Source organism: Anas platyrhynchos, chromosome Z (genome assembly GCF_047663525.1).
Source record: "Anas platyrhynchos isolate ZD024472 breed Pekin duck chromosome Z, IASCAAS_PekinDuck_T2T, whole genome shotgun sequence".
NCBI classification, from domain to species: Eukaryota; Metazoa; Chordata; class Aves; order Anseriformes; family Anatidae; genus Anas; species Anas platyrhynchos.
In genome coordinates, this window is record NC_092621.1 from 12,388,771 (window position 1) to 12,414,009 (window position 25,239).

Genomic DNA, 25,239 nt, shown 5'->3' on the forward strand with positions numbered 1-25,239 from the left:
TGCCACAGCACGTGTGATATGGTCATGTCAAAATGGCAGCTCTCATGGACAAAGGGAGGACTTCTTGGTCCAAAGAAATGTGACACGCTTCTGGGCTAAATGGATCACACAACTGGAAAAGGGTGAGAGGCTTGTGGAAAAAGAGGAGAGGTTTCTGGGGACAGTGATCATCAGGTTTAAGGGGCAGGACTTCCTGCAGAAGTTAAGGAGAATCACAGCTGCATCATCTTGTATGAAAGTTGTTCTTTAACTGATACTAACTGTATTTCTCTTGATGGCAGCCTTTCTTCATCCTCTCCTCCATCTTTCTAAGCCATATTAGAGAACCATGTTGCTACCACTCAAACCAGGAATAAAGATATATTTGAAAGAGTATATAAGAATCACTAGAGAGAGGATTTACTTATTAATATTTTAACATATATTAGTAACTACTACTACCAGTTTGGGTTAATTTATCATTACGTGGGCTAAGCAGATACATGATGGTTATGGTATAGTGATGATAGAAGACACATGAGGCTGGGCTTTTCCTGGAGAGAAGACTGAAAGAAGTGTCTTGAATTGAAGTAGCCAACAATTTCTATCTTCCTTATATTAAGACACAATACTATCATACCCAATTACCTTAGATAGACTAAGATGCTTTATGTTACTGTTTAAAACAATAAAGGGGCCACATACAGGTCCTGTCTTCAGATGCTTAGGCCTTGACGTTGAACCTGGCAGTTCAGCAGTTCAGTTAAACCTGACAGTTTAGTTAAAACTTCCACCACAATAGGTAATACCTCTATTGATGTTTCAAAAACTAATCTTTACTCTCCACTTAAATTCTGTACCTTTTCTTTTTCTGTTTTAAAATATTTTTTCTATGTTTACTTTGTATTCACACCATCTTCACTTACCTGCCTTTCATATTATCAGAACATGTGGCTTTGCCCTACCATAACTTTAAGTGCAGTGTTCTTTAATTTCTCTTTGTATCACATGATAAATAAAACATCTTCTAAAGAAAAAGCCTACGTTCTTTGGATCGGCTTTCTTGAACTCATGATTTCCCAGCTAATGTTTCGGGGTCAAGAAGTAGCGACAGCAGTGATCCATTTTTTTGGATCAAGCTTGAAGCAGATGTAAGAGATCTGGCTACAAGTCATGTTTGCTTTTCCAAAGACCATCTCTTGTTTCCTTCAAGGAAGAAGTGTGACACCACATGGAAGCACATCTAGCACATGTTATTCATCAAACAGATCATTCTGTCCTAAATTATAAAACTTCTGGCTTTATGTTGTGATTGTTCCTATTTGTTCTTGCCTAGTTAGAGGCCTGAAGGTTTTTTGAAATTATCAGTGCAAAGTTTATTGACTGTTTTTATGAACCAGTACATACTTGTTCACAGCAATTGTTATGTATCACGTGTTCAGTGGAAGTGGAAATGCAACGAATTTAAAATACTATTAATATGGAATGACTTTACCCCAGGGGAACAATGAACATGCTAAGAGATTTGCTTTGCTAAACAACTGGCTACCTCAGGTTGTCAGGGGGTTGAAAATCTGGAGATCAGAAGATTCCTCAAGGCAAAGAAAACAAATGATATCAGACATAACAAATGTACTGAGATATTTTCAGAGCTTACTAACTGTGAAGCTAGGGGGATCATAGTGATGATCTAACTTATATACAAAGCTGACATGACTTCCCCAAATGCAATCCTGAACAGTTGAGATCTTTCAGAAAAACGTATTTTTATCATCAATTTTACACTTTCTTTCTTTCACATTCTTAACAAGCTGGAGAGAGGCAGGAAGAGAAAACAATGAAGATAAAGCAGAGTGTCCTTGGGTCTTCAAAGGACAGATACAAAATATAGTGTTCTCTTAGCAATGTAAAATAATCCTCTACTTCTTTTTTGGTTCATTTTATCAGCTTACTGTTGCAAGGTATGCAGGTATATGCAGTACAGGAAAGGTCACCAGGCCACAGCTGCACTTGGCAGATAGGGGAATAATGGTTCCTATGCTAAATCCAGATTCAACCTGCCCCACAGAGCATGTAGCAGAGCTCTTCCAAATGCACCAGACCTATCATGTATTCTCCATGTGTGTGCATGTGACTACATGTATTTAGTAAGCTTCTGAATACTCTTCTGTAATGCTTATGTGTTGCAAATACTTCTGGAATATTCAGTCCCTCATAATGCCTATGATGTAAGACGAGAGGCCTGGACTATGGAAATGAATAGGTGCTTTGAGATTTACACTTGTATCTTTGAGTTAATTCTTTAAAATATTTTTTCTTATCTCTCAGTTTCACAATTCTCAATGAAATATGGAAAAAATATACACCTAATAAAGCACTCAGAGTCAAGAGTCTGAAACGCTTTTGAACACTGCACTGTACAGACTTCTCCATCTTTTTGTCTGTCCGATGGTCTTCTTTGGAAACTCCATAATTATCTGAATGGCTGAATCTGATTTGCTGTGGATTTGTATCTTCTAGCTAATTGGAATATTTAATTTAAAAATGAAGTTTATATACACGTGTAATAAAAACAGACATATATAATTGCCTTCCACCAAATAATTTGGCTGTGACATGTAGACTGCCACACTGAATTACAGAAATAATCTGACAGAATCAAGTGACTGCAAATGCTCCAACTGTTCTTTCTATTTTACACATATTTCTATATAATTTGAAGGAAGCATTGTTTGAAATCTTACCCTTACTGCCAGAGTAATTTGCAATTAGATAGCAAATAAAAAAAAGTGTAAAAAGATAGTGTGACTATATAAATCTTATTTCTATAGGGAAATATGTTTTTGCTTCTGAAGGACAAGTATATTAGGACATAATTAATTAATTAATAGATAATTAATTATTGCCCCAAACTAAGTACAAATATGCTCTCTGTTATGTGTTGCATAGTTTGTCAAATAAATAACCTCATATAAAAACATGACTTTAAATTTCAGGAAAATAATACTATAAATGCAAATGAATTTGCAATCCTGAAGAGGATTTTCAAGGCTTGAATTACAGCAGATCTCAAGTGGAACTGTTCCATAAGAGTAAGCTGTATTCATGAATATTATAATTTGAGACAGAATTGATTGTTTTTCCTCTCAACTGCCTCTCTTTTCTCCCCTTTCTAATCATTTTAATGTACATCCTAAGGTATGCTCTTACAATAAATCAATTTTGAGTTACGTGTTTGATGGCAAAAGGGGTATTTATGTTTAAGTAAAAGTAAGCTTACTGTATGCTTGCCCAGATTTAACCTCCAGATACATTTCGCAGATGAATCATTACAGTTACAACTAGATTACAACCTTAGTCATGCAGTCAGAAACTGATACAAATTTCATCATGGTTCAGTGCTTCCTGATTTCTTATTTTAAGAATTTCAATCCAAACTTTACTCTGTCTTCAGTCCAAACATCCTACATAGCTAGTCTATTTTGAAATATATTTTAAACAAAACTTTTGCAAGGTCACTGGCTATCCTGTAAATCAAAATATGAAACTTTTTTTGTTGCAAGAAAAAATTCCAAAAGAATGTAGTTTGTATAAAAAAAATCACTATTAGTGCAGAATTCTACTACATGCATATTTCTTCTGTGAATCTGAAATTACCTGCAATACACTATAGAAACTTTTGTTGATTAGCTGCAGAGAACTGCCATGCAATTACACTGAATTTCAGAAGACAGCAAGTTTGTAATTCCTAAAGAAAAGGTAAGCAAGGTGCAATGTTCCAATTAAGATGAGATGACTAGATCATTTTGGTATTTATCAAGATTCACACTTAACAAGTGGGAGAACCATTTTGATGGAGGATGCAATAGCTGCAAGTCTCATGAAGTCCTTTTACTTCTGTGATTTGAAAATATTCCTTTTTACTCACTCATAACAAACAAGCAACAATTTGAAACGGTCACAAGATTCTCAGAGGAAAGTTTGTACTAGTCTAGACCATACCAAAAATGATGGATAGTTGTAGAATAGGAAAAGTAGAGGTTTAATTTACATTGAGCAAAATTTTTGGCTGGAACTTTTATCCAGCCACACAGGCTAGAGTCATCTGAAACAGCAAAGTAAGCTGTACCAGTTTTAAGAAATTGTTTCAAAAGAGAAAGAAAATGTAAATAGTCTGAAATACTCAAATTACTCATCACAGCTTTTTATGAAGAAAACTTCTACATTTTACATACATGGGACACTATCATAACTCACTTAATTTTCTTTCTAAAGAAATCTTTAAAATGAAATGGTTTTCTTTCTGATTAGGCAGCATTAACTTAGTTCAGCCTTGTTTTGTCTTTTCAATTTGCCAAAACACAATTAAGAAAACCTGCTAATTTCAATTACACTGTCTTTAAAAATAGTTTTCAGAACTGCCAATGAACTGAAAAATCTATTATATAAAAGTCCAATTATATTTTCTGCAAAAAATATTTTTTTTTTTCAGAAAAACAGAGTTACATAAAGGCTAGTTGTAGGGCTAAAAATTGATTGTAAAAAAAGTCAACTTCATATGAAAGTTTCTTAGCAAGTAAATTTTTATAGGGATTAAAGGTTAAGTGAAATAGAACCATTACCAACCAGTATCTACCAGAACTGTGAGATACTATTCTATCAGAGCTAAGTCATTACCTCTTCAATAGAGCTGGGCAATAAAAAAGATAGCAAGGCGGAAGGCCAAGAAAGTGAGATACCTTCCTTCTGTCATTATTTAGTTCATGGAAAAATCTGAATCCTTGATTTCATAATGGTTTATTAAATTGCTCCACATTATAACTTGGGGTGGGGGAGGACTGCAGAATAGGTATAGCCAGAGCTGACTAATCAATATAAAATGTTGCAGTACTATGAGCTGGTTCTTCAAAAGGATTAAGACCAGCCGGAATGAGGGTAAATGTGAAAGCTATGCAAGGGTAAATGTCAAAGCTATACAAGAATGGAGACCTAATCAGGGAATGAAGGCATCTCCCCAAAAAGCATTATCAGGAAAAGGTAAACAAGGAAGTCTTTGTGAATTATGTAATCAGAGCATTCTATTAGCCCAATTAATTAGTCCAACCAGCAAGTTTTGGTACAGGCTGAGTTGTGCTTTGATTCTACCTTCTGAAGTCATCCAGCCTCTCTAAGGGCAATTGTACTGAAGGAATAAATGAGAACCAGAAGTGGCACTGATGCTGAAGCCACAGAAGATTAAGATTTTCTTGGCGGAATAGATCTTTGCAAGAAGGGTATTAGAAGAAGGGTATTAGGAATTTCGTCCAAAACCCAAACAAAATCCTGCCTGAAGGATAAGAAGTGTATTGGTACATATGTATGTACATGCAGGTACACAAACACCATTAAGGTCTGTAAATTTAAGTGTCTGCAAGTACCTGAATATTAGCTTCAAACAAGACAAAACCAAGAGGTAATAGGAACAAAGTGTTTTTGTAGTTTTATGAGTCTCTAATTAACCTGTGTCTAATTCTGATTAGGAATACATGCCTGGGAGACTAAAAGTTTGGACTGAAATCCTGATGCAGCTGAGGGAAGTGGCTGAAATCCATTTGCTGCACTTCAGTAAGGAATGTGCAAAAGTGAAACTTCCACAAGCTCTAAATGAGGGCCAGAGGTTTCAAAAACCAGCTTTGTTTGCAAGGGCTGTTTCTGATAACGGAGCTTCATTTGCAACGGGTGTTAATTCATCCAGAGCCATGAAAGCTGAACAAATTTAAAAGAGATCTTTAGCTGGGCAACAAAAAAGATGACAATCCAATGGAAATAGCTTAAAAGCATATAAAGCCCTTTTCAGATTTAAAGATGAAAAATCAGAAACCTAAAATATCCTTATAAGCTCAGTCCATTGGATAATGTTGCCCTGTCAAAGCATTGCATCTTTCACAGGAAAATTTAGTCTGAAAGATTTCCAGACCAATTTTAACAACTCAAAAAATACTAGGATTACCTATCAGCTTTTGCTCTTCATTGCCTTTATACTATCAGCATTTGTCTACATTATGTTTTCCTTAAAGATTGCAAGCTGCATGCCAGATGAGGGCAGACATTATTCTTTGTGCCAGACTCTTTCACTAGGCTGTACTTCATCAAAGAAGACCGATGTGCTCTCGTGCCAAAGACTTTCTGTAGATATTTGGTGCCACTGAAAGTGTATATAGCAAATGGCTGCATTCATTATACAGATATTCAAGCATTACTTGTTGCTTAAGCCTGTTCACTCCACAGGCAATCCACCCACCTGCCTTGGGGAAGGGAGTGCTTATTTCAGCCCAATAATAGCAAACCCTCTCTCAAAAGAAGAAAAGACTGATAGCTGCAGAATAACATTTCTGCAGCTTATGCTGGCAATACGGAAACAATCTATACACTGTCTTGCAGGCTGCTGCGCTCTCTAGAGGGAACTGATAGCAAAGGAAACTGTGCATATTCTTCAATTCCCCTCCCCTTCCCAGACCATTAATGAATTCTCAGGTGCTGTTGGAATAGTGAAAATATTACTGATGACGACAATGCAGTGTTTCAATAAGATGCAGAGAAAAATGGCTAAAAAGATGCTTTCAGAATCAAATCACACTGTTTTCTTTATTTCTCACCAGCTCAGTTAGCAGCTTTTCTCTTCTTCCCCTTCTCTCTGATATCTGTTTCCCTTCTACCTTCGACTTCCAGTCTATGCCAATAGCAAAGAAATCTGAGGATAATAACACAGAAGAAGATCTGGTAACTAGTGAGCATATATATATGAACACAGAAGAGAGTGATGCAGGAAGAATAAAATAATAGCTAGGGAACAGTAGATACTGGAAGATACGACCGACAGCAGTTACGGGAGCTCCGGGAAGCTTATTTCTTCAACCAGCATATCTTCATTAATGAATTACATAAATAAGGACTACTTAGTGAACATACATAATATAAAGGGGTAATAACATGAGATCAGTATTACTAACTGCATTAAAAATATTTTCCAAAAATAAATGCAATTCTGAAATGTCATTTTAAAAAGCTGTGTACGAGAAGTGGCATCTCTGTGTCTGGTTTCTTTCAGCATTTTAAAAGAGCAACCGCTGTCAACTTAAAGTGGTCCTTTTACAGAATATGAACTATACAATATTTAGCATAACACATTAATTTTAACTGATTTTACTTTTTTAAAGTTTTTCAATTCTGCTAATAGTCTACTCCATTCTTTATACAATGACACTGAATGCTTTATAGTCAGATAAACATACAGTAGGAACAGGTTTAACTGCAGTACTTACTTTTGCCTCGTAACGAGAAGTATGTTGACCCATGTCAATTCACGAATACTTCCTGAACAAGGACGTGAAAATCCAGCATTTCAAAGAGTTTCACAAATACTAAAAGAAAAGAAAAAAATAAAGGAAAAAATCCAGAAAGAAAGAGTGAAAAAAAAACAAACACAAAACACCTCAAAGTAAAAAGATAAAGAAAAAGCCTGTAAGGTTTACAGCTCTGACTGCAAAATATTCAGCCTGGCAGCTCCAGGAGAAATACAACTCTGTGTACTTGTACATGCTCTCCCCATTAGAGGAGGAGTCAGTTTTGCAACACTTATGTTCCTTGCTGGAGGCAAAACAGTGATTCTCTTCAGTACAAGCAATGTTTGGAGTGTGACAGCTTTAAAGGTGAGAGGTGTACTCTGAAGCATAGGAATGCATCAGCAGAAAAAGGATATTTTTAAGCATCAGCTACATATGCTACAGGTTGTTGTGGCTTCTTTTAAATGCTTATTGCCTAAGGGTGTTTTTTTTTTTTTTTTTTTTAAACTAATGCCCCTTACTATAAACCACATCCATAATAACCTTTGTGTATCAGTAGACCATGTTTTGTAGTCTAGAATTGCAGAAAAACACGTTCTTTTTACAACAGAATGAAAGTTGACGGTACAACAAAAAGCTGACTAAACAGAAGAAAGTCTTTTTTTGGTAATTTTGTTAGCTTTTTTCCTGTGATTTGAAAGGAATTTCAGATTATGCAAGGGGATTTTGAATTTTACTAACATAGTAAATTATTCACTAGTCATCCACCTCTATTCAACTGAAAGCATTTTTACATGTTCTTATTAATGCTTTCATTGACTCACATTTTTAGCTTCTCTGTATTTATGCCAGTGAAGTGAAAATAAAATGCATGCATATGTAGTGATTTTTTTTTTAAGGAAGAAGACTGAGCAAGAACATTCTTTTTCATAATGAAGTGAGTTTTATGTGGTGTGGTCGTTTAGTTGTTATTACAGTCAAGTCTTTCTAGTCAAGGTCACAATTGTTCGTATCTTGTGACCAAATGGACATTCTGCAGAATATTACAAACAATCAGCAATCATATGAACAGTTTCTTGGCAAGACAGGCAAACATTTGTGAGTAAGGAACACATACCTTGTGATCTATTCACACAGAGATTATAAAACTTCAGGTGTGTTTTTTCAGTGTGGTTGGACTAAGCTAACTGCCAGTTACTGCCAAGAGGAACAGTTTCACTCTGTACCTCCACTCGCTTACTCCTGTCCATCCATCATGTGTGTTGTGTTACCCATTTGAGACCTGGCTAGGAGGGGGGGTTAGGGAGCTAAAATGGTAGACAAGGATTCCTTTTTTTTTTTTTTTTTTCCCCTTCCTATTGTAAATATCTGAACAGCCGCACTCTGAGGTCCAACAAATGCTAGCGATAGGGGAATGGAATGCATAGCTGGCAGTAAAGACTCAGTCGATGGTATCATAAAACTATGCCCTAAAATATCAGTGCGTTCAGCTAGCTGTAAGCAAATTCCACCAGGGACGGTGTAAAAAAGGGATGAAACTGCTCTTGGAAAATTGGTAACATGTTTGAAAGGATGCTATCACCTCAGAAATGAGAAAAGGAACAGAACTAACAGGTATTTCACTGGCCAGAAAAGATGTAGCAGGCTGTGTCTCTTTGCTTTACGTCTGTATCTGCTTGCTGCTGCTGGAAACAGGGAGGGCAAACTGGGGGGAAGAGGGTAGGTAGGGGGGGGGGGGGGGGAGGAGGAGAGAGAGAGAAATAAGATCTGGCCTAGAGAAGAGATTTTCAAAATGAAGGTGAATCAAGGAAGTACTGTTCCACCTCATCGCTATCTTAATTTCCGTAAGAGGACGGTAATAATATTAAAGTCTGCATATGCATTTTTTCATAGTGAAAGCAGGCTTTACAGAATCTGGATGAAGGGAAGAAGAAAGAACAGAAACTAAATCGCTAATGATCTAGTGAAAGACAAGATGAAAGATGTGAGCTAAGAACTAACATTGAGATCTGTAACAAGGATAACTTTCGACATTTATACCTGTGCTATTTAGTTTATAGCTAGCTGATGTAATGCAACCTTAGTTACGGTGGCAGCAGGCAGTACAGTGTGAGAGGGTTCTTAAATATTTCCCCAGAATTTTGAGCTATTTGTTCAGCTTTTAATGAGCACTGTATGCCTGTGGCTGTACTAGTAGCAACACTCAAGCCAGTCAGGCAAGTCTGTACAAGCATACACAGCTTCTGGTGGAATACTGCCAAGAAAAGACAACTGTGATCCTAGGAGCACTGGATTAAGGAGATTATTTTAAGGTAGTGGCAAGATCTCACAGCACAGGTCAGCCATGCTCAAGAAAGATTCTTTCAAATTAGGCCAGGTGAAAAATAAGGTAACCAAGATGAGATAAAGGCTCTAAGGCCCATCTATTAAAAAGTGACTAATATGATTTGACCTCACAAAGTAAAGGTTGAGGTGAAAAATGGAACAGGCACTTACATGTCTCTATGAAGATAGTGTATGGCTAGCAATACAAAAAGGTGTAAACACTGGACCAGTCCAATAGCTGCTTAAGCTAAAGAAAAATGCTGGAGCATAAAGAATAGATAGAAACTGAACACAAATAATATCAGGCAGTTAACTAAAAGAATACTAGCCACCAGAGTATGAAAAATTGGAGCAGACTTCCAACAGGGTAAAAAAAGCATAGCTCTTCTAGAATAGAACTTGGCAGGTCTGTGAAAGGGATTATGGACTTGACTCATCCCATGTCATGTAACTGGTGTATCCACTTTAGAAATCTGGTTTAGGTCAGGATCTTAAGCTGCCTCTATAGTCAGTGGAGAAAGATTATTCTGTGGCTGGTCTAGAAGCATAATAATTTCATTTCCAGAGATTAATTTTCTTAGAAAAGTTAGTAGGTTTGGAAACTGTTAAAATAAGCTGTTAAATTCCAGACAGCAGTCCTTACAGACACATCAGTGAATCATTTCCAGAAAGGAAGGCTTAGAAAACTAGGAGAGTAAGGGCCTAACTTTATTTTCAATGTAATGACTTTTGTATCACTATAACCGCACCAACCTTAGTGAAGTTATTCTTCACCACAGCTATATCAGTCTTCTCAAACATTTAGGCAGCACACAATTTCATTGCAAAAACAAGCAAAATGGTGTCAGAACAGTAAGCACTTAAGGTTGGGAGGAAGGTGGGAAATAAGATACAAGATGGAAGAAACAATCAAAGATAAGTGAGAAGGTTTCAGGAAGGGACTTTAAAGGTGAGAAAAATGCTAAAAGGAGTGTTGCGGACAGTACAATCAAAGCAGTATTTAAAAGGAGGCAGCAACCTGTCTTTCCCTTTCCCACAGTCCTTATCTACAAAAAACCTCAAGCCTTCCTCAGAGCACAACAGCTTTTATAGGGGTTATGGCTGTTTGTCCCTGCCCTTCCTCTCTCCATCCCTGCCTCCCTCCAAACAGCACAAGCCTCTGGTTTTTAAATGTAGAGGAAAGAATAAAAGAAATAAAATAGGAATAAGAATTCTGAGAACTTCAGAGAGAATGATATTTTCTTTTGCTGCTGCCTTCTTTCCTTACCACAACTTCCTCTGAAGAATCAGCAGCCAAAACCCTCTGATGTGTCCCTTTAGAGACAGACAAAATGTACTTACAGGGCAATTTTCACACAAAGACATGGCAAGTACCATTCTCACATGGTCCACACACCTCACATGTCCTGCCCCTTTTCTAGTCACACGTGAGCTTCCAACAGTAGTACAGCAATGATGGACCAGGATGTCCGTAGCTCACAGTGACTACCATTTTGGCAGAGAAGTATCCCATGCTATTTCACAATGGCCTATGATAGTCTGCCATGCCTTCTCATTTACTCCAAGGCCAGCAGGTCAAGGGCATTCTGTACATGCCCCATGTCATCAAAAATGCCACTCTTCCATGTTTCTGTATTTTTGGTTATGGATAAAAAGCACTGGTGCTGGTCTATTTTCAAGATTGCTCACAATACATACCACATTTTCAGCCTTTACATTTGTGAATCTTTTCTGCATATCCTTTTAATCTCAAACAAAACCACAATTACTTTAATTGCTACGGCCTTGTGCTGCTGCCACTATTCCCTGCACAGTGGTCTGCCATTAGGGCACCCTATTCTTCTTATGTTATCTGCAGTGCTACAGAGTAGCCAGAGCCAGCACTAGGATTTACTGCCATGAAGACCTGCTCTGATTCTGCAGCACCTGTGGTTCTACAGTGTCTGACAAAGCGCACAGAAGTTTCTTGTCCCATATGCTTTCCTGATATCGTTAGCGCCATAATAATGAGGCTTGTTACCCTCAGACATGCTGATGATCTTTATGTCGACATGTAGCAGATGCTCAGACAACAGGCTCTCACTCAGCATGACCTTCATGTACACAGGCCACAATGGCAGGCAGACAGGGCTTCAGGTGCCAGGCAGCCACGTGGAGCCCTGCGATGGCAGGGGGTGTGCCGGACTGTGGCAAAGTGACAGCTCAGGTGGGCCAGGGGAGGGAGTACTTCCTGGTCCTAAGAGCAAAACATATTTCTGGGGTAAATTTGTCATGTGACTGTGACGGGCAGGACTTTTGCCAGAAGTGAGGTCACTTCTAATCTTGTATGGAAGTTGTCCTTTAACTACTAACAAAGTATTCAGTCTACCACACTTGCTCATGCCTTCAGCGAGTGCAACTCCTTATCTATATTGGTGTATTAGGTTTCAGCGGCTTTTTTTTTTTTTTTTTGGGGGGGGGGGGGGGGGAGGGGGAATGGGAGAGAGCAGAGGGGGGGAAGGGGGCTGCATGGCTGGCCTATGAGCAGAACCCAGCAGCAGCCCCACATCAGGTAAGAGCCAGCTCCAGCCGGCTCCAAAAGGGACCTGCCGCTGGCCAGAGCCGAGCCAGGGAGTGACGCTGGTTGGGCCTCTGGGAGAGCAGACTGAAGAAAGAAGAAAAGCAAAAAAACAAAAACAAAACAACAACAACAAAAAACAAACAAACAAACAAACAAAAAACCTGCTGTGCTATAGCAGCTGGGAGAAAGAGGAATGAGAACCATCTCTGCAGCCCCCCAGGTGAGTGCAGCAGGAGGGCAGGAGGTGCTCCAGGCACACAGCAGCAGTTCCCCTGCAGCCTGTGGAGAGGCCCCTGGTGGAGCAGGCTGTCCCCCTGCAGCCCGTGGGTCCCACATGGAGCAGATCTCCACGTTGCAGCCCATGGAGGAGCCCCCGGTGGAGCAGGTGGATGTGGCCTGGAGGAGGCTGCGGCCCATGGACTGACTTCAACCCATGAGCCTTTTTTTCATCATAGTCTCTCACCGTATTCATTTGAGGAGGGGGAATGAAAGAGCAGTGTGGTGGAGCTCAGCTGCCCATCAGCTGCCCATCAGCGTGAAACCACCACAGTTTGTGCAATAGAGGAAACTGTGCTCCTACTGAGTTAGGTACAATGAGAAGGCTTTATTAGATCTAACTGAGCTGAGGAAAGTGAAAAATTTTATAAGGCCTGAGTAAATCCATAAACAAATGAATTAGCCAGTTCTCATTTTAAAGAAGTTGTTTCCATATGTGTTTTTTTGTTGTTTTGAAATGGTAAGCACATCTTTGGTATTTATATAAATGTAAGAATATGCCTATCATCACTGACAGCTGTTACTTAAGAATCAGTCTTGTCTCATGATATTGAGTACACATATTAAATACTATGGCATATTTTAAATACAGACCAAATATTGACTGTAGCAATATCTAATTCAGCCATTTATCACTTGCTCTATAAGCCCCTCTAAATTCATATTCAGCTATACATGGCTGGCACATTCAGATGAGATTACCTATTGGTACAGGTAAAATAGTGTTTTTTTTCTCTGATGGGATTACTGTACAATGTGGCAGTTTCCTACTTCATTAAGCTATTCTTGATCACTTTATTACTTCCTAAATACATTCTTTAAATTTTGCTGCCTCTTTTAATTATGGACTTTTAATGAACCCATAGCTCTCTCATGGATGCCTTTACTATCTCATTCTATGTTTGAGACTTGCTGCTCAGAGACCTGCTATCACAGAGACCTGCTCGTCCACCTAGACTGTCAGAAGTCCATGGGGCCAGGTGGGATCCACTCAAGGGTGGATGTGATTAGCTGGGCTGCTTTTCCATCATCTGTCAGTGGTCATGGTCATCTGGAGAGGTCCTGAATGACTGGAGACTTGCTTATGTGATGCCCATCTATAAGAAAGGTCATAAGGAGGACCCAGGGTTCAGACTAAACATGAGGAACAATTTCTTTACCACCAGGGCAGTCAACCACTGGAACAGGCTTCCTACCAAAGTGGCTGATGCCCCATGTCTGTCAGTGTCTTGACTGCCCGTGCAAAGGGATCTGGGGGTTTTGCTTGGCAGCAAGTTAAACATAAGCCAGCAGTGTGCTCTGGCAGACAAAAAGGGAGAACTGTACCCTAGGGTGCATTGGGCACAGCATTGGTAGCCAGCTGAGGGAAGGCATTGACCCACTCTATTCTGCATTGTTGCAGCCTCGCCTCAAGTACTGTATGCAGTCTGGGGCACTGCAATATAAGAAGGACATAAAACCATTAGAGAGTGTCCAAAGAAGGGCTACAGAGATGGTGAAGGGTTTAGAGGACAAGATGTATGAGGAGAGGATGAGGTCACTTGGTTTGTTCATCCCAGAGCAGAGCAGGCTGAGGGGAGGCCTCATGGCGGCCTGCAGCTCCCTCACGAGCGGAGCGGAGGGGCAGGCGCTGAGCTCTGCTCTCTGGGGACAGAGACAGGACCCGAGGGAACGGCATGGAACTGGGACAGGGGAGGGTCAGGCTGGGGGTTAGGGAAAGGCTCTGCACCCAGAAGGTGGTCGGGCACTGGGAAAAGGCTCCCCAGGGCAGTGGTCATGGCACCGAGCTGCTGGAGTTCAAGTGTTTGGATAACACTCTCAGACACATGGTTTGATTTTTGGGTGGTCCTGTGTGGAGCCAGGATATGGACTCGATGATTCTTGTGGGTCCCTTCCAGCTTGGGATATTCTATGATTCTATCTTTGAAGGTCCCTTCCAACTGCACTATTCTATTCTAATTTAATCCTGCAGAGAAAGGGAAAAACAGTAATCTCTATTGTCTACAAATATGTTTTATTTTCATGGGAACATTCATGAAATAGAGATGAAATTCATCCCGACTGATATTTTTTGGTTTCAACTATAAACAAAAATATTTCTGTAGTACAACAGCTTGGTTGATATGAGAGGCACATGTTCAAGTACTGGTTTAACACCAAAAGATCTAAATGATGAACTATGATGCTATGAACACAAAGTAGCACTTTACACAATTACATGGTCTTTCTGTAGTGGTAGTAGACCCCTTTAGGGTCTAACTCATTTCATCTCTTTGATCTTTAACTGGAGTTATGCTGTCATACATGGAGTCATTTCTTGTTTGATATTTTTACTGCTACAAAAAATCTACTTATATTTCTTAAACCAGCATGCATTTTCACAAAACTGTACATTTAATTAACACAGGATGTCCAACTGAATCTTGTGTTGTCTGAAAAGCTGAATAGGAAAAGAGGCATTAATAAAAAACAGGCTCTCAAAGGATGTGTCTCATTATTTATGATTTCTCCTAAATTCATTCAGTCTCTTAAAATATTTTATAAAATGGTCGCATCCTGTATTCTGGGACAGATACAGCCTTTTACAAGACAACACACACAAAGGATACTTAATTTCTAACTTATGTGATTCTCTTAATAACACTAGCTGAAAAGCTCTTCTACCCTCCTTCTGTTCTTAATTTTTAGCCTCTGTCTTCAAATGCAGAAGCATTAGAACTCTGAGTCAGAGTCTTTGCTCCCTAAATCAATCACAAAATGTTGAAATAGATGGGGAAAATGTGTGAAATCAATGAAGTATGTAATATGTAGGAAGCAGAGCTATGATGATAAGATTACTCTGTAATCTGTTGGATTATGAATTTGGCCTAATATACCTGTCAATGCCATGCTACTGATGGCCATCAGTGTAGGACCTATGGCCAAGAGCAGTGCCTCCTGAGTGATGTTTAAATTTAATCCTGGCTACAGAAGAATGGCTAGTCAAGAGTCTTTTCTGAAGTGTATTTTTGTTCCTTGCTCCAGAATGATCTCGGGTCTCTGCTTCAGGGCCTGACAGTTGTGTTATCCAAATAAAACTTGAAAAATCTTTTCCCTTTTTGTATTAGGAGTTTCAGAAATCTAGTTATGTATCATATGAGATATATTTTTTAAATTAGAAAACTCTTCCTTAAGTGTTGTATCCAATAAATGTATTAAATTCATTTAAAATACAAACCAATCTTCACTTTCAAAATATATTTTGCAATTCAAAGTGTTAAATGAACATTAAGAGTCATACTGCTGTCTTACTTACTATCTGAATAATTACTCTACACAAAAGTATAGAAGAGTGGTATTTCGGTGCCTTTTGAGCATTCTTTATCCTTACAAATAAACTGCTATTATTTTTGCCTGAGGTTGAATGATTAATGTGCTACTTTACAAAGCAGAAATATATGCTTTCTTGTGCTTATTATCTTTCCAAAGTAACTGTTATCAGTCATGGCTGGAGAAGAGATAGTGAACTAGGAGGACCTTTCATCTGACCCAGTATCACATGTTCTTCTAACAGAGTTTAAATCAATAAATGACAACAAATGAAGGTATAATGCATCTTTTCCTCCCATTCATGGACACTCTCAAACCTCTTTCAGGCAGTGAGTCTGAAGTAAGTGGTATCTGTCATGTGAACTACCCAATCTTTCAGAATCTAGTGAAAAAAAATTGCCAGGTCCCAAGAAGAAAATTTGGAAATAGTTCCTTCCTCACAAGGCTATCCGATTTTCCACATAATTATTTTAAACCAAAATAATTCGTTGTTCAGGATTATGTGGGGGCACGGATTCACCTTTTGATCAGAATCATACTTTATAGTTAGAAGCAATCTCATAAAGAATATCAGCATACTAAAAGCATTCTGTCCAATCAGTTTTATACTGATAGTCATTAATATTTAAACATTACTTAAGAATCATAGAATGGTTGAGGTTGGAAGGAAACTCTGGATGTCATCTGGTCCAATCCCCCTACTTATCTATTGTGTTTTGGTTTTAATTCTGTCTTTTTTCACTTTGTGTAGTATGAGTAATGAGTATAGCTGCAAGAAAAAACAACTTGTCAATAATAATGATAATCGTCTCTCTCCTTGTTAACTATTAACTTTTATTGCAAAGATTAAATCAATTTTTGTATGTAGTAGTTTGTTACAAAGAAACAAATAGTTACAATGCCCAGTTCTTGTTCTTAACTGATGCTGTTCTATTGTGGTAGTTCAAAACTGGAAAAATGTTTTATTATGAGGGTATCTCTACTTTAATTTTCAGCTTTTCTGTGAATGTGAATATGAAGAGCTAAAGAGGCAGTGACAACAGAAAACTAGCAATGAAAATGGCTATGATAATTTATTATAAACTACAGACTGAAAAGAAGGAATTAAGATAGTGAACTTCACAACAATACAACCTGAAGACACAGATTCTGGAGGCTGGTAAGAGTTATTTCATGTAACCTGCTCAAGCCATTTATGTGACACAACACACTAATCAGAAAAACTTCAATGGAAAGCAAAATGAAAAATAAAATTCATGTTGAATAAACAATATGATGTACACTGGAAGCACTCTGACAAGTGCTTCCAAGTGCAGTATGAATTATGTTTGTTTCTTGGTACTTAAGCTTTAAAATCCCAGTAACACTGCCTATTTGGAGGGACGTCAGTTTTTATTTATTTATTTATTTATTTATTTATTTATTTATTTATTTTAATATTTTCTTTTATCTAAAGATTTTTTGTTGAATGTACATGATTCCCTCTTTGTTTATAACAATTAAAATTAAATAGCTTTTTCAATAGAACTACATATTTGGAGATACTTAAAAATTCTGTGCAAAATCACTTAAAACACAATGCCTTGCAAGATTATTTATGAATCTCTCTCAAGCAAATATAATAAATAACGCTAATTTTATCTACTTCCACTTTCTCTCACATCTACCATCACAAAATTACAGGAAATGTACTGCAAAGAAAATAAAATTCAACAAATCAAACCAAATTACTGCTGTATTCCCCTGTTCTGCCAAATTTAAGCATCCATCTGAGGTACCACTCCTCTAACATGTAAAATCTAAAATCAACTTTCTGACATTAGGTAGGGAATTATAGAGAAGTCCCTAAATTTCTCGTGAGTCAGTGGAAACAGACACTTTTCAGAACTGCAAAGACAGATTTCAACAGCCCCTTTAGATAACCTCATCCAGTGTCTAGCCACTCTCATTGTGAATATTTTTTCCGTATGTCCACTCCAAATTTCCCTTGTTGCAACTTTTGACCACTGTCTTCTCCAACTACACACTTTTTGGAAGAACATAGCTTTTAGGTAGTTGAAGAATATAACTAGATCCCCCATTAGTCTCTTTTCTAGGGTAAACAAATCCTATTCCTTCAACCTCTCCCTGTACAGCATATATCTCAGTTCACTAACCATCCCAGGGCCCCTCTGCTGCAGGTTGTTGATAACTCTCTTGTACTGGAGAATGCAGCAGTACAGATGCAGTAATAAAACAGCATAATATATAGTTGCCTGTTTCACAGTCAGAGTGCACTGTTGGCTCACATTCAGCCTGGCATCCATTGTAAATCCCAGAACCTTTTCAACAGAGCTGCTGCCCTGCCAGCTGGTTCCCAGCCTGTACTGATGCAGGAGGATATTCCATCTTAGATGCAGAACTACACAAGGCTCTTTTGCCCCTCCCCAAGGCTATTAGCATCCTCCTTGTTGAACCTCTGCCACTTGTCCTCTCAGTCTGACCTCACCCCCAACTTAATAACTTTTTTCTATTTGCTAATGCTGATGGGTCATCATCCCAGAAAATATATTACATCACACCACCACTACATAGTCTGGAAGTAAAAATAGCTCTGAAAAAAAGGGTCCTCTACACTGTCTACCAATGCCATCTGAGCTATAGATATTAGATGTTCATAACAGAAGAAAAATGCACCTCTGTAGAACAAATATTCCTAAATATGTTTGGGTAGGCTTATGGAATAGGTGGCCACAATTACTGTCTGGATTCAGATAAATTTCAGGAGCTAGTGTCCTAGTTTAGAAAAGAATCCTGCTGACTGTATTTCACTCAATGTCTTCGACAAGCAGAGAAATAATTCCCAGTTGCTCAGGGACAGCACATGGCAGCATGTAAAACCAATTTAAATGACCTGAAGAGACCTTAGGTGCCCAATACCTGACAGAACATCCACAGAAACATCACGGAATTTCTGTGGTAATAGTTCAAAACAGTGCCTTGTAGATACCCCAGAAACTGTAGGTTATTCCTACAATAAATAAATAAATAAATAAATAGATAAATATTTAAAGTAATGATTCTTCACTGAAGAGTATTTCTTGTTTTAAAACTCTTTTTATAGCTTCTCATTTCAGAATGGTAAAGCAGGCTGTCTAATACCATGACCTCCATTTCAACAGGTCCATTGCAGAGAAGAAATTTTCATCTTGTATATGTCAAAATGGCAGAAGAAAATGATTTATAATTATGTAATGACACACTTATTTTCAAATACAGTTTGGCAACTCAAGTTTCACTTTTCAATGCTTGTCTATGGTAGATTATAGTGCTTTTCCAGTTCTACATAATCTTTCATTATTGTGGACTGTCAGAAGCTTTCTTACATAGATGAGCGAGATCGCTTGTGAAAAGCTTATTTGCTGCAGAAGGTGCTTTAGTTCTGCAGACTTAAAATACTGGTTTCTTAGCAAAACACTTCACTATTATTAGTTTGCTATTATGAACAAATAATTAAATGGAGACTAATATATGATTATGGTGACAGTTGTGCTCCTTTGTTACAAACTACAGTTTTATGTTTGTAGCCTTCCAGTACTTTTGAAAGACTGTGCAACACATTCTGTTCTCAGCACGCCTTACAACAGACGTGCAGTATTTGACATACACACACCACTTCATTAGCAGAGTGATGATTGAAAGAAGTTATTGAGAGGGAACAGCTGTATAAGCTGGACGTTTGCAGGCCCAAGGAACCTGATAGGATACACTCAAGTGCTGAAGGAATTAGTGGATATTACAGCTTGACCCTTCTGAACAATTTACCAAAGGCTGTGGGAGTCTGGGAAGGTTCCTGCTGACTGAAGGGCATGAAGAAAGACCCAGAAAACTACAGAAACATTAGTCTAACCTCACACAGGTACAGCCTGGGAGACAAGTGGCTGAGGAGCAGCTCAGCAGAATGGGATCTGGGGGTGCTGCTCCAACACCAGCAGGCTCAGCAGGCTCAACGTGAGCCAGAAACATGCCCAGGCAGTTAAGAGAGAAAACTGCATTTTGGGGTGCATGGAACACAGCATGGTATTTAATTACCTCAAAAGAGATAATTCCCCCACTATACTCAATTGGTGTGGCCTCACCTTGAATATCAGGAGCAGTTCTGAGATGTTGAAAGACAATGATAAAAATTGTATTAAGGTCCTTGAAAGCATCCAGAGTAGGGCAAGAAAGCTGTTACCAGGGCTGGAAGACATGTCATGTGATGAGGGATTGAGGACATTTGGATTTCCCAGTCAGGAGGAAAGGAGGCTCAGAGGTGACCCCATTACTCTCTGCAACTTTCTGAGCAGGGTAGGTGTTGGTCTCTGGTTCCTGGGAACTGATGGCAGGATGTGTGAGAATAGCACAAAGCTGTACCAGGGGAGGTTCGGACTGTACATTAGGAGCAATTCATTTTCTGTGAGGGTGGTTAACCACTGGAACAGACTTCCTAGAGAGGTAGTTGATGCCCCATGACTGTCAGTGTTGAAGAGGCATTTGGACAATGCCCTCTAGGATAACATGCTTTAACTTTTGGTTAGCCCTGAAGTGGTCAGGCAGTTGGACTTGATCTTTGTAGGTCCTTCCCAACTGAACTATTCTATTCTGTTCTGTTCTGTTCTGTTCTGTTCTGTTCCGTTCTGTTCTGTTCTGTTCTACTGGTGTATGCAATAATTGTCTGCCTTCTCCTTTTAGCCATATATACAAGAAACAGTACATGCTTTTGAAATGAAAGATCTAAGGTATAGTCTAAATCATCTGGTCAACTTATGGGAGGAATTCAGGAAGTACCAAACTCTTGGAGAAAGCTTAGTGTTGTTTTTTTTTGTTTGTTTTGTTTTGTTTTTTGTTTTATTATTATTTTTTTTAATACAAAGCCAACCCTTGGAATGGGGTAAAGTGGTGAAGTTTTGGCTTGATGCAATTATGCACACAGCAAAGGCAATATTCTGAGGTCCTTCTGAGGTCCATTTAAACCACTTTTTGATTCTAAGACAGAATCAAATATACCTAACTCATTTATAACAAATATTTCCTTAACCTGTTTTCAAAGACATCTGATAATTGAAATTCTACATTTCCAAACAATGTTGAAGCTAGTTTTTCCCACTGCTCTTGAAAAGTCTTCATTTTACCATGATTTTAAGACACCTGATGTAGATAGCTACAGTTGCAATTGTTTATACTTAGAGTCTATATATCTGTGTATCTGATTCATAGGTATTGCAAAGGATGTAAATATCTACGTCAATTTGTAAGTTTGCTTTTACAAGTGTGCTACGCAAATGAAAAGCAATTCACAGAAAATCTGCCCATTTTAAGTAAACAGAAGAAATGCTCCCCTTCCTTGTTTGTGGTTTAAATATACGAGTTAATTCTCTGGAATCATCTAGTTAAAATGCTTCACAGAAATAGTGGGGAAAAAAAATATTTATTGCTTTTCCTGCCAACAGACTAATAAATTAAGTATTGTAGTATATCTCAAGCAAAGTACTAGAAGATAAATTGTTCTAGATGTTTAAAAAATGGACAAACACATACTGATTTTCACTCCTCAATCTCCTCTCTTCTGTATTTTTATATTTAACAGGAATGCAGAGTGTCTACTGGAAAAATTGATAAAAGTAGTAATAAATTGTGTTCATTGTTTTTTCACTTCCTACAAAGGTTACCTAAAGTGACTATTTAATATTTTTATGTCAAAACTTATCTTTGCTCTACACTGATCCTGGATAGAACTGCCTAATTTTTATTAGGATAAAAATACATACTCATGAAACATATCAAGTCATACTAAATGGGAGATATTAAAAAAAAAAGAAGAAAAATTTTCTACCTTAGTCTGTCTTAGTTTGACTGTCTTTGACTTACACTAGCTGAGAATTATTTTATGCATCTAATGCATCCCATACAGTTTTCGAGAAAAACAAACAGAAAAAACAAACAAACAAAAAAACAAACTACAAAACTCCTTATTAAAAGAGAATCCATGTTAACAGAAATAACTAGGTGAAATAGCATTTCTTCTTTAGACAACTAAGCAGATAAAATAATGACTAGTTGTATATCTTTCTACACCATAATATGTTGGATTTGATCTCTATGTGCATATGCTATTAATTTTCTATTCAGTCTTTGTAACCCAGCCTAGTTCCCATCTTCTGTGTGACACATGGTTTAGCCAGACTTGTCTTTTACTTGATCTTCTCTTGCTTTTAATAGAGAGTAATTTGTGTTGGTGTCTTTCATGTTGTTCCTTTAAGAAACTGTCAAATTTATTTATCTCCAGTTATGATGGAATGCTTCTGTCTAAATGTGAAAACAAAGTAATAGCCTGTCTGGTCCTTCAGCTCTTTGAAAGGAGGAAAAATTGGTGGGAGCTCTCATTCAAATACTGTTAATATTTAGCTATAATACTCCCTTGCCATACTTAACAGTATATTGAGTGGGGTCTGAGATGATCTGCTTGTTTTTATATAACTATTTGTGTGCTGCTAGTATTGTGGGATGAATTTCAGAGTGCACACTGATACACGTTAGTGGCACATTGTTGGTATTACCCATGCCTTTGACACACTCCTGATTCTAAGGTTCTGTTTTATTAAGCAATCCTTGTACCGTTTTATCTTTTATACATGCTTGTTTCCTTGCATAATCCTAGCGTATTTAATAGCAAACCCTGTTTTTAACAGTGATCCACTGTTCACCTCCTTGCTTGGATCAGTATGAAGTAGTTTACAACTTCTGCACAGCCAGCCACCAGTCAAAAAAAAAGATGAAACATGTTCTTGGTAAAATTTTGAGTGATATAGCCTGAACACTGAATACACAAAGACATGCAAGGCTAAAGAGTACTCAAATTAAAACAAATACTAGACAATATGGCACAAAATAAAGACAGAAGATCTGTGCCCTTTTGTACATATTCTAAGGTAACCAAAAATATTAAAAATATTGCAAATGTTATACATAGCATTTGTGTGGACAATACCACCTTTTGCTGTATTTAATGCAGGTTTCCTTAATTTTCTGCTTCAAGTGAAGACATTTCACATAGTTTATAGGAAATTTTACTCCATAGTTTTACTGTAGGAGAAAAGGATCATGTATGGATGTCCATAAATCTAGCATGGATACTGGAGAGATCAGAGGGGTCTGAGAGGAGAGGCCAGAGTCTGGCTAATTGTAAGGTTATAAGTCTGGACCAGGTACTGGAGAGACCTGTTTGCAGGTTTGTGTCAGTGTGCAAGGTAATTGGGAGACAAGGGTATCCAGTAGCAGCTATAGGGTAGACTAGTATTCTAATGCCAGTTACTGGAGGAATCTGTAACATAGATATGTTACCAAAGAATATCCCAAGCTGGAAGGGACCCACAAGAATCATCGAGTCCATATCCTGGCTCCACACACGACCACACAGAATTAGACCATATGACTGAGAGTTGTCCAGATGTTTCATGAACTCTGGCAGGCTTGGCACTGTCCCATCACATTGCCCTGAGGAGCCTGTCCGAGTGCCCGAAAACTGAACACAGTACATGAGGTGATGCTGCAACAGCACTGAGCAGAGTGGGTCAATCCTTTCCCTCAACTGGCTGCCACTGCTGTGCCTAATGCACCTGACAGTACGGTTGGCCCTTTTTGTCTGCCAGAGCACACTGATGACTCAAATTCAAATCGCTGTTTACCAAAACTCCCAGACCCCTTTCTGTGGGGCTGCTCTCCAGCCTCTCATCCCCTGGTCTGTACATATAGCCAAGGTTGCTCTTGTTGAACTTCATGTAGTTAGTGATTGCCCAGCTCTCTAATTTGTCAACGTCTCTCTGTGAGGCTTCTCTTCCCTAGAGGGACTCAATGTCTCTTCCCAATTTGGTGTCATCCACAAACTTAGTATGCATTTGCATCCAAATCATTTATGAAAACATTAATGAGAACTACCCTTAAAATGGAGCCCTGGGGAACCCCACTGGTGACTGCCTGCCAGACCCATGCCAGACCTCCAAGATCATCGAGTCCAACCTCTGACCTAAGACTAACAAGTCCTCCACTAAACCATATCCCTAAGCTCTACATCTAAACATCTTTTAAAGACCTCCAGGGATGGTGACTCCACCATTTCCCTGGGCAGCCCATTCCAATGCCGAACACTTCCAGTTAAGAAGTTCCTCCTAATATCCAACCTAAACCTCTCCTGGTGCAACTTTAGCCCATTCCCCCTTGTCCTATCACCAGGCACATGGGAGAACAGACCAACCCCTACCTCGCTACAGCCTCTTTTAAGCTACCTGTAGAGATTAATAACGTCGCCCCTGAGCCTCCTTGTCTCCAGGCTGAACAATCCCAGCTCCCTCAGCCGCTCCTCGTAGGACTTGTTCTCCAGGCCCCTCACCGGCTTTGTTGCCCTTCTCTGGACTCTCTCCAGCACCTCGATGTCCTTCTTGTAGTGAAGGGCCCAAAACTGAACACATTACTCGAGGTGCGGCCTCACCAGAGCCGAGTACAGGGGGACAATCACTTCCCTAGCCCTGCTGGCCACACTGCTTCTTATACAAGCCAGGATGCTGTTGGCCTTCTTGGCCACCTGAGCACACTGCTGGCTCATATTCAGCTGACTATCAACCAATACTCCCAGGTCCTTCTCTGCCAGGCAGCTCTCCAACCACTCATCTCCCAGCCTGTAGCTCTGCTTGGGGTTATTGCACCCCAGGTGCAGGACCCGGCACTTGGCCTTGTTAAACTTCATGCAGTTGGCCTCAGCCCATCGGTGCAGCCTATCCAGATCCTCCTGCAGAGCCTTCCTACCCTCGAGCAGATCGACACACATACTTAACTTTGTGTCGTCTGCAAACTTACTGAGGGTGCACTCGATCCCCTCATCCAGATCATTGATAAAGGTATTAAAGAGAACTGGCCCCAGTACTGAGTCCTCCGCTAATTACCGGCCTCCAACTGGATTTGACTCCATTTACCACAACTCTTTGGGCCTGGCTACCCAGCCAGTTTTTAACCCAATGAAGCGTATGCCAGTCCAAGCCATGAGCAGACAGTTTCTTGAGTAGAATACTGTGGGAAACAGTGTCAAAAGCCTTACTGAAGTCAAGGCAGACCACATCCACAGCTTTTCTCTCATCCACTAAGTGTGTCACTTTATCATAGAAGGAGATCAGGTTCGTCAAGCAGGACCTGCCTTTCATAAACCCATGCTGACTGGGCCTGATCGCCTGCTTGCCCTGCAAATGCCACACGATAACACTCAAGATAATCTGCTCCATGAGCTTCCCTGGCACTGAGGCCAAACTAACAGGCCTATAGCTTCCCGAGTCTATCTTCTCGTAGATGGGCATCATGTTTGCTAGCTACCAGTCAATGGGAACCTCCCCTGATAGCCAGGACTGCGTCTTTGGGCACATGGGGACAGACTGCTCCTGAGCCATTAAGATTTCCTTCTTG

At 39.1% G+C, this 25,239-nt stretch overlaps 1 protein-coding gene across 18 annotated transcripts in view; it reads right to left on the reverse strand.

Annotated features, from left to right (window-relative positions):
- Nucleotides 1-25,239, reverse strand: part of PRLR (prolactin receptor) — a 171,729-nt gene that overhangs the window by 88,215 nt on the left and 58,275 nt on the right. For 17 of the 18 annotated variants that reach the window (XM_072030672.1, XM_072030669.1, XM_072030670.1 and 14 more), the window contains 2 exons: nt 7,281-7,379; nt 6,615-6,709 (listed from right to left, as the gene is read on the reverse strand). The exons of the other annotated variant lie outside the window; for it this stretch is intronic. The gene's annotated coding sequence lies outside the window, so the exon portion shown is untranslated. The remainder of the gene's footprint in view (nt 1-6,614; nt 6,710-7,280; nt 7,380-25,239) is intronic. 18 annotated transcript variants of the gene reach the window in all.